The sequence below is a fragment of the Sinocyclocheilus anshuiensis genome, unplaced genomic scaffold (genome assembly GCF_001515605.1).
Source record: "Sinocyclocheilus anshuiensis isolate Anshui unplaced genomic scaffold, SAMN03320099.WGS_v1.1 scaffold1674, whole genome shotgun sequence".
NCBI classification, from domain to species: Eukaryota; Metazoa; Chordata; class Actinopteri; order Cypriniformes; family Cyprinidae; genus Sinocyclocheilus; species Sinocyclocheilus anshuiensis.
This window is the reverse complement of record NW_015542430.1, coordinates 90,294-99,249: the sequence shown is the minus strand read 5'-3', so window position 1 is coordinate 99,249 and position 8,956 is coordinate 90,294. Positions and strand designations below refer to the sequence as shown.

At 45.7% G+C, this 8,956-nt stretch overlaps 1 long non-coding RNA gene across 1 annotated transcript in view; it reads right to left on the bottom strand.

The window, feature by feature from the left end:
• Positions 1-4,890: 4,890 nt before the first annotated feature.
• The window catches only part of LOC107693565 (uncharacterized), a 75,065-nt gene continuing 70,999 nt past the window's right edge, over positions 4,891-8,956 (bottom strand). Inside the window, exon 5 of the long non-coding RNA XR_001634770.1 lies at positions 4,891-5,479. This is a non-coding gene — a long non-coding RNA (uncharacterized LOC107693565). The remainder of the gene's footprint in view (positions 5,480-8,956) is intronic.

Below are 8,956 nucleotides of genomic sequence, written 5' to 3'. Positions count from 1 at the left end.
AACAGACAAAGCAATAGTGATCACGTAATGAAAACAGTTCATTGTGTGAAAACTCACACGTGTTGCCACATTATTGTCGGATCCAATATAGTCGCACAGCATTGTATTTTAATGAAGCGCTACTTCATTAAAAGTAAAGTTCTTCAAATAAAGTTTATTGTTTGGTTTCTGCGCAGACCTGCGTTCACATCTCTTGTTATTCACACTACATGCATGAATCGGTGGGCGGAGCTAAACAGGCAGCGCTGTAGAATCGGTGGGCGGAGCTAAACAGGCAGTGATGTAGTAGCAGGCATTGATCTTCTTCTGCGGAGGCGGTGCTTATCCACACTATTACATCATAGGGTTGTGCATTCCACAAGCTGTCGTTTTGGGAGATTGGCTTCAGTATAAGCTGTTTTTAGACTAATGAGAAAGTTTTGAGTCCTGAAACTTGCAGGATGTTTTTATAGTACAGTGACCTCTTAAATGTAAAAATATCAAGGGAATTTTGCTTTCTCATTTCATGACCCATTTAAAATATCACAAGATCAAGATTTCAATGTGATAATTGTTTATTTTTAATTATTTGTGAAATGTACTACCAATTTCTTTGTAAGGATTGTTTCAGAGTAAAGATGTGTTTTCAGTGTATGGTTTCACTCAGTCTAACCAGCACCACACAAACATACAGCATCTGTTACAGCGGACTCTATGAATTGTTGTGTAAGTATAATTTAATATGTGACTCAGTATGCACAACATCCTCCCTAAACTCAGACACAGAGACTCATAAACCCAGGTCCAAGAGACATCCGACACACCATTAATTTTTGAAACTAATCTTTCTGTTTGGTGGCTGCTTTCAGACGGGATCGAGTGATCTCTGGAGATTCTTACGGGGAAGGACATGTTTGGTAGCTGTGGTCACATTAGTGCACGGTTCATGAGAAAGCAGCTCTGTGGGGCACGAGGAGATGAACACACCTCACAGACCCGCAAATGTCAGAGAGGCTTCCTGCTGAGCGGCCTGTCAATGCTGACCATGACCCCGTGACCCCAGCAGCGTTCTGAGGTCAGACGTCACGCAATTAGCACGAGGATGAGCAGCAGAGCAGAAGCGGGAACGAGAGCGGGAGGAACAGGAAGAAACTGAGTAAGACGCTATTTCTAGATGAAGCACAAACACACGCTTAAACAAGAGAAAAGCTTCAGAAGACACATCCAAACTCTTGACTGTTGCTTTAATGTGACAGTCTACATCTGAATACAGCACTAAATACACTAGAGTTTATGCTAAATCTGCCTCAAAAGACCAGTTTATTTCCATGTTTAGGCTGGTTAATGCCAGATAGTACTGTTCAACAGTTAAACATATATTTATAGTACATTTATTCATTTGGCAGATGCTTTTATCTGAATGTTTATAGTTTTATTGCAAAAGTGGAAAAACACTAACCTAATTTATCATAAAGGAACCAACAATATTAGCAATGCCACAAACCAGAAACGTGAGAAGTGAAATTGCAGAACGTGTGTGTGTGTGTCTGTGTGTGTGTGTGTGTGTGTGTGTGTGTGTGTGTGGGTGTTGAGATTTATAATTGAGATGTAAATTGTGAAATTGATAGGACAATATTTGGCTGAGATACAACTATTTGAAATCTGGAATCTGAGGGTGCAAAAACATCTATATATTGAGAAAATCATCTTTAAAGTTGTCCAAATGAAGTTCTTAGCAATGCATATTACTAATCAAAAATAATGTTTACAAAATATCTTCATGGAACATGATCTTTACTTAATATCCTAATGATTTTTGTCATAAATGGAAAATCTATAATTTTGACCCATACAATGTATTGTTGGCTATTGCTACAAATATACCCCAGCGACTTAAGACTGCTTCTGTGCTCCAGGGTCACATTTGTCTGTGTGTACTGTCTTCTGATGAAGTCTTGCTGGTTAAGAAGAACTTGAACCAGCATCCAACCAGCAACATTTATTTGAAGTATCTGCCACTGCGTCTCTAGAACAGATAGTGGTAGAACAAATACAGTGTTGTAATATAAAGATAATCGCCAAATATCTGTATCTGTATGCATCTATCAGAAAGTGTTCAAAACTAGCACTTGATCCATAAACTCTGGCATCAGATGCATCTCGCCGTAATACACACAGAGTCAGCAGCGTTCAGGGTCGTGAGCACTGACCACTTCCAGTATGTTATGTAATTCAGTCTGGTCATCTGGGAGACCCTGCAGGACACGAGGCCAAATCCGACCCGGCACCAGCGGAGTCCTGCAGCGTGGAGCGATGAGCCCAAACACACACATTCTGCACGGATGCATGCGCCGCCGCAGCTTTCCGTGCATTGCATCAGCCCGGGTGGGCTATTTTTACTGTTTATCTGAAAGCTGGTGCTTTTTCTAACAAACATGCAGGAAGCTTTTAGGCAAGATATGCATGAGAAATGAGGGCTTATTGAGTTTTGAAATTTAGCTCCTTGGTGTCAAGACCAAAGCGATGAATGTGTTCTATCATACACTGAATAAACAAAGTCATTTCAAGTACACTGTCCAAACTCATGCTCAAAGGGATTTTCTGACTAAGATACAAGGGACACAAACCAGACTCAAACACAGTCCTAGAGATCAGTGATACCTAGACATGACGGGAGTCTTCTTGTGCTCTTCAGGTTCTACCTGCACCTGTTGCTGGCCCATTGGCCCTAATGACCCGAGCCTTTGAAGAGCCTTTGTGACGCGGTTAATGAAAGCCAAGCACTTCAAAAGGCGAGCGTAAGAGGACCGTCATCGACACGCTCCAGAGGCCACGGTGAGGATGCACAGCATCTTAGTGCAACCAATTATCAGTGAGTAATAAATCAGTCGGAGCGAAGGTGATTCCAGGCAGTGCAAATCTTTCAACACCTGCAGTCAGTAAAGACGACATGAAAGCTGGTCTCGTATTCTTACAGATAGATGCACCAACAGTCTAGAAATATTCGTAGTGGTTGAACCCACTGCTTCCTGTTTGAAACGGTTTGTTTTGAAAGTGTGTCACATTTCTTTAAGCTGTGAAAGCCGAACGATGAGTGTGTTCCAGTGCTGTGCGCTGCTTCTAAAATAAGCACTCGTCTTGTCTGTTTGCTTGTTTGCTTGTTTGTGCTTTAATCCAATGTAAATCCATGTTCCAGATACACTCGTAAGACACTTTCCAGGTTAAATAAACACACACTGTCAAAAACAACAACCGATGCCATTCTATTTTGTAGGTTTGCATTAACAAGTACAATATGTAATAAATAATAAATATATTTATTTTATTAAACCCAAGCATAAATCAGTGTTTTTAAGCATGGTTACATCCATTCCAAAATGATAGCTATAAGAACACATTCATGTATATTTTCTTTGTAAACTGATGTTCAGCTGTTCTTTTTAATAATCTGAGCATCGTTCATCAAAGCTCAGTAAACACCTGCCGGGACACTGAGATGTGCCTTTAACTTCACCAAGCTGATTGCTCACAAAAAAAAATAAAAATACTGAAAGATGATGTTTTCAAGTCATTTCAAGTTTGAATGTGGCATAAAGTGATGCTATCAAGTGTGTTAGTTGTTGCTTACTTTTTATCAGTCTTCCCATTAACACCATTATTTGTTCACTCAGACTGATTTGAGGATGCACAAAAAAAAAAAAGCGAAAGGCGGGATTTATTGCATTAACTGAGTAATAGGCCAGTCATAGCACCATGGAGGCACTGCATTTTCTCACATGACTTTCCCCTCTATATTGTCAGTGATGCCCCATCAAACCCAGCGCACGCTTTAGAGGTTTGTTAAAACTCAATAAGCGAGACGATGACTTCCACTGTAACTTTACAGTTTTTTACACACATTTTCAAAACTTTGCCTCTTCGCTCAATAAGCGAGACGATGACTTCCACTGTAACTTTACAGTTTTTAACACACATTTTCAAAACTTTGCCTCTTCGTTTCAAAACTTTACACACAAATCCAAGAATTGAACACACAAAATGCAAAATGCCTCACATCTGTTGCAAAATGAAGCACTGCATTCAAAATATCACAAACACATCTCAAAAGCAAACATTTGCAAACACCTTTGCCATAATATTAATTCCTTTTGTGTGTTACATAGAGAATTGTGTGTTGTGTTTTGCAAAAACTGTTTCATGAAACTGAAAACCGAGTCAAAGACCGAGAATTAGTGTGTGGGTTTGCAGATTTGGTGTGTGCTTCTGCTGTTTGAGTGTCAGCTTTCAGAAACTGTGTGACGAGTAAAGATTTTGTGTGCAAGCAGCTGAAAAAAACTGTAACTGCTGGTGTCTCATCCAGTTGTTTTGTCATCCAATTTTGCCTCCTCCTTTCGCCTTGTACATTCTACAAAAAACCCTGAAACTAAAAAACCAGCGCTTCTCGAGATCTACCACCTTCAGCCCAGGGTCATCGGTCGTGTTTTGCTGGTGAACAGTGTCAAGTCAAGTCACCTTTATTTATATAGCGCTTTTAACAATACAGATTGTGTCAAAACAACTTTTAACCCAAACTAAAGAATAATAATGTGCATTTGATCAGATATAACTGCAGTAAAAGATTATGAGATGCATTATTTGAATGCTTGGCCAAAGAGATGTGTCTTTAATCTAGATTTAAACAGGGAGAGTGTGTCTGAACCCCGAACGTTATCAGGAAGGCTATTCCAGAGTTTGGGAGCCAAATGCGAAAAAGCTCTACCTCCTTTAGTGGACTTTGCTATCCTAGGTACTACCAAAAGTCCAGAGTTTTGCGACCTTAGGGAGCATGATGGATTGTAGCGTGGTAGAAGACTAGTTAGGTACGCAGGAGCTAACCCATTAAGGGCCTTATAGGCAAGTAATAATATTTTGTAACTGATACGGAATTTAATAGGTAGCCAGTGCAGAGACTGTAAAACACAGTGTGACTGTGTGGGCAAACCATCAAAGCCAACATCAAACCAACGCTAACCAGCAGCAGCCACCTGGATTGGCATGAACATTCTGTTCAAGCATTCAAACACCAGCGCTGTCCTTTCTATAAATATCTCACAGTGCATCCTCTGGAAGAGAGCCAAGCTGTTTCACTTCAGCAACAGATCTCAACCACAGCAGGCCCAGCAAACATCGTCCTGCAGCAGGTGTGCCACTGAGCTCTGCAAACATCCGGCTGGAGGAGACCTGCATGCCACACAGTCAGGCCTGCTTCTTCCTGAGGAAGAGGCTCGATTCTCTGCGTCTGTTGCTGATCTGAGCTCAGCTTCACGCTCTCTCAGACGGCTCTGCTGGGTCTACAGAGGCTGGTCCTGTATCAGCGCTAGAAGGTTTGACTCAGAGCGTGGGACGCGAGCAAACTGCCAGGAGATCACAAAAACACAAGCGTGAAGTGCTTCTGCTTCTCTTGATCAGTCAGCAAGAGCTGCAAAAACACCCTGAACCCCTCATGCCAGACGATTTCTCTCTGAAAACACAAACATTCACATTCGAATGGTAAAAAGATAATCACAGAGCTACTGGGATAAAATGTTATAGTTTGGATATAAACACTGTTGTCTTTAGTAGCGATCAATATAGAATAGATCACTTTCTGAAAGTAACTTGACCTTTCAAAGAAAGACTGTCTCATTACATTTTACGCCAGTAGGTGGCTGGTGACAAGTGTCTGGTAGGAAATGTATTTGTCATTGAATCACTCTTTCAAGAGATCCTTTCAAAAACACTGATTCATCCAGTAATGAAGAAAGAGAAGCCTCTATGAGTGATGAGTCATTGACTCGTTTATTCAAATGGATTTTTTAAATGATTAATGTAAATTATACATATATATTCTTTTGACATCAGGGTTTTGTTTTTGCTCTGATATTCATTTCCATGTGCGTCTTGCTCTTAAAAGGAAAGTTCACCTTCAAGTCTTTCCAACTTCAAGTTGAGTTTCTTTCTTCTGCTGAACCACAGCATGAGAAAACAATACTATGTAAGTCAATGGGGATGGAAACTGTTTGCTTACCCACACTCTTCAAGATATCTTCTTTTGTGTTCAACAGAAGAAAGAAACTTTCTCATTTTGGAACAACATGAGGATGAGTAAATGATAACAACATTTTCATTTTTGGCTGAACTATCACTTTTAATGTCAAAAAAAGAAAAGGAAAAAAAAGCCTAATATTGATGACTAGATGCAGTGAGGATGCTGATGCTTAGAGCAGGTCAAAGTTCAAAGGTTCCTTCACACGATCCATTGATGATGTGCTGAAGAGCGTTTGTGTCCATGAACGACAGTGAGTCAGTATCCGCTGAATATCATGAAGTTCTGTAGGCTAATTCATCAGAGACACTAAACCAGATTACAATGAGCTCCAACACACAGAAAGAATAAATCACACACACATGACTGTTTTACAAGCCCAACAAACAACAGCTCATTGTGAGCAGACAGTATGACACTCTCTCAGCTCCGGCGTCTTATTGTGTTGATGAATTTAGTTCTAGTCTGTTCTGAGTTTCTTTGTCTGGGATTGTGTTTGTCAACTCCTTGTGCAACGTGTGATTCCCTGAAAAAAAAGAACTAAACTCCTTTGTTTTGTACTCCTGGTCTCCTCGTTCCTTGCTCCGTGCTCCTCACAGTAGCATCCCGTGACAGAATTCCAGACCTAAAGTGACAGTAAGTGGCGCCCCTTCTACCCGTGTTTGTTTTACGTTTTTTCAAATAGTTTTTTGTTTTTCCCCCCGTTCGTTTCTCCCCATTCAAATGGAGGAACGAGCGAGGTTCCTTGCCTTGGCTCATACGAGCCCAGACACAATTATTTTCGTGAGGGCTTTCTTGCCGCTCGCCCTCTCCAGCTCCTTCGAGGGGGAAACCCTTGTGACGCTGTTCCGGATCGGGATAACTTACCATCGCCCCGCGGAGCTCCCAGACACCACCAACCTCGGCTGGAAGGAGGCAGTCATCCGGTGTCTGCAGAGTCTCCGATCCCGATCCGGCCCATCTGCCGGCAGTTCCCGAGTCAAGTCAGCCGGCTGTTAATAAGCCCAAAGGACGATAATATGGCAAGCCCACGGAGGGCTCCTGTTCCCGAGCTAAGCCCAGGGAGGGCACCTGATTCTCCGTTAAGCCCAGGGAGGGCTCCTGTTCCCGAGTATAGCCCACGGCGGGCTCCTGATCCCGAGTAAAGCCCAGGGAGGGCTCCGGTTTCCCCGTTAAGCCCAGGGAGGGCTCCTGATCCCCAGTTCAGCCCTGTAAGGGCTCCTGTTCCCGAGTATAGCCCATGGAGGGCTCCAGATCCCCCGTTAAGCCCAGGGAGGGCTCCGGTTTCCCCGTTAAGCCCAGGGAGGGCTCCGGTTTCCTTGTTAAGACCAGGGAGGGCTCCTGATCCCCAGTTCAGCCCTGTGACGGCTCCTGTTCCCGAGTATAGCCCACGGAGGGCTCCAGATCCTTCCCGAGTATAGCCCACGGCGGGCTCCTGATCCCGAGTAAAGCCCAGGGAGGGCTCCGGTTTCCCCGTTAAGCCCAGGGAGGGCTCCTGATCCCCAGTTCAGCCCTGTAAGGGCTCCTGTTCCCGAGTATAGCCCATGGAGGGCTCCAGATCCCCCGTTAAGCCCAGGGAGGGCTCCGGTTTCCCCGTTAAGCCCAGGAAGGGCTCCTGATCCCCAGTTCAGCCCTGTGAGGGCTCCTGTTCCTGCGTATAGCCCACGGAGGGCTCCAGATCCCTCGTTAATCCCAGGGAGGGCTCCAGTTTCCCAGTTTAGCCCAGCACCACGTAAGCGCTATCCTGATCCCCAGTCAAGCCCAGGAAGGGCTCCTGATCCCCAGTCAAGCACAGGGAGGGCTCCTGATCCCGAGTATAGCTCACGGAGGGCTCCAGATCCCCCGTTAAGCCCAGGGATGGCTCCTGTTTCCCCGTTAAGCCCAGGGAGGGCTCCTGTTTCCGATTTCAGCCCAGGAAGGGCTCCTGATCCCCAGTTAAGCCCAGGGAGGGCTCCTGATCCCCAGTTAAGCCCAGGGAGAGCTCCTGATTCCTCGTATAGCCCACGGAGGGCTCCTGTTCCTCAGGTAAGCCCAGGAAGGGCTCCTTATCCCCAGTTAAGCCCAGGGAGGGCTCCAGATTCCTCGTATAACCCACAGAGGGCTCCTGTTACCCAGTTAAGCCCAGGAAGGGCCCTTGATTCCCCGTGTAGCCCAGGAAGGGCTCCTGATCCCCAGTTAAGCCCAGGGAGGGCTTCAGATCCCCAGTTAAGCCCAGGGAGGACTCCTGATCCCCGTTTAGCCCAGTGAGGGTTCCTGATCCCCAGTCAAGCCCAGGGAGGGCTTCAGATCCCCAGTTAAGCCCTGGGAGGGCTCCTGATTTCCCGTTTAGCCCAGGGAGGGCTCCTGATTCCCCGTTTAGCCTAGGGAGGGCTCCTGATCCCCAGTCAAGCCCAGGAAGGGCTCCTGATCCCCAGTCAAGCACAGGGAGGGCTCCTGATCCCGAGTATAGCTCACGGAGGGCTCCAGATCCCCCGTTAAGCCCAGGGATGGCTCCTGTTTCCCCGTTAAGCCCAGGGAGGGCTCCTGATCCCCAGTTCAGCCCTGTGAGGGCTCCTGTTCCCGAGTATATCCCAGGGAGGGCTCATGTTCCCCAGTTAAGCCCAGGGAGGGCTTCAGGTGCCCAGTTAAGCCCAGGTAGGGCTCCTGATCCCCCGTTTAGCCCAGGGAGGGTTCCTGATCCCCAGTCAAGCGCAGGGAGGGCTTCAGATCCCCAGTTAAGCCCTGGGAGAGCTCCTGATTCCCCGTTTAGCCCAGGGAGGGCTCCTGATCCCCAATCAAGGCCAGGGAGGGCTCCTGATCCCCAGTCAAGCCCAGGGAGGGATCCAGCCCCAGAGCTCGCTCCAGTGTCGACTCCAGCCCCAGAGCTCGCTCCAGTCCCAGCTCCTCGAAAGCGCTTTGCTGTGCCTGCTCCGC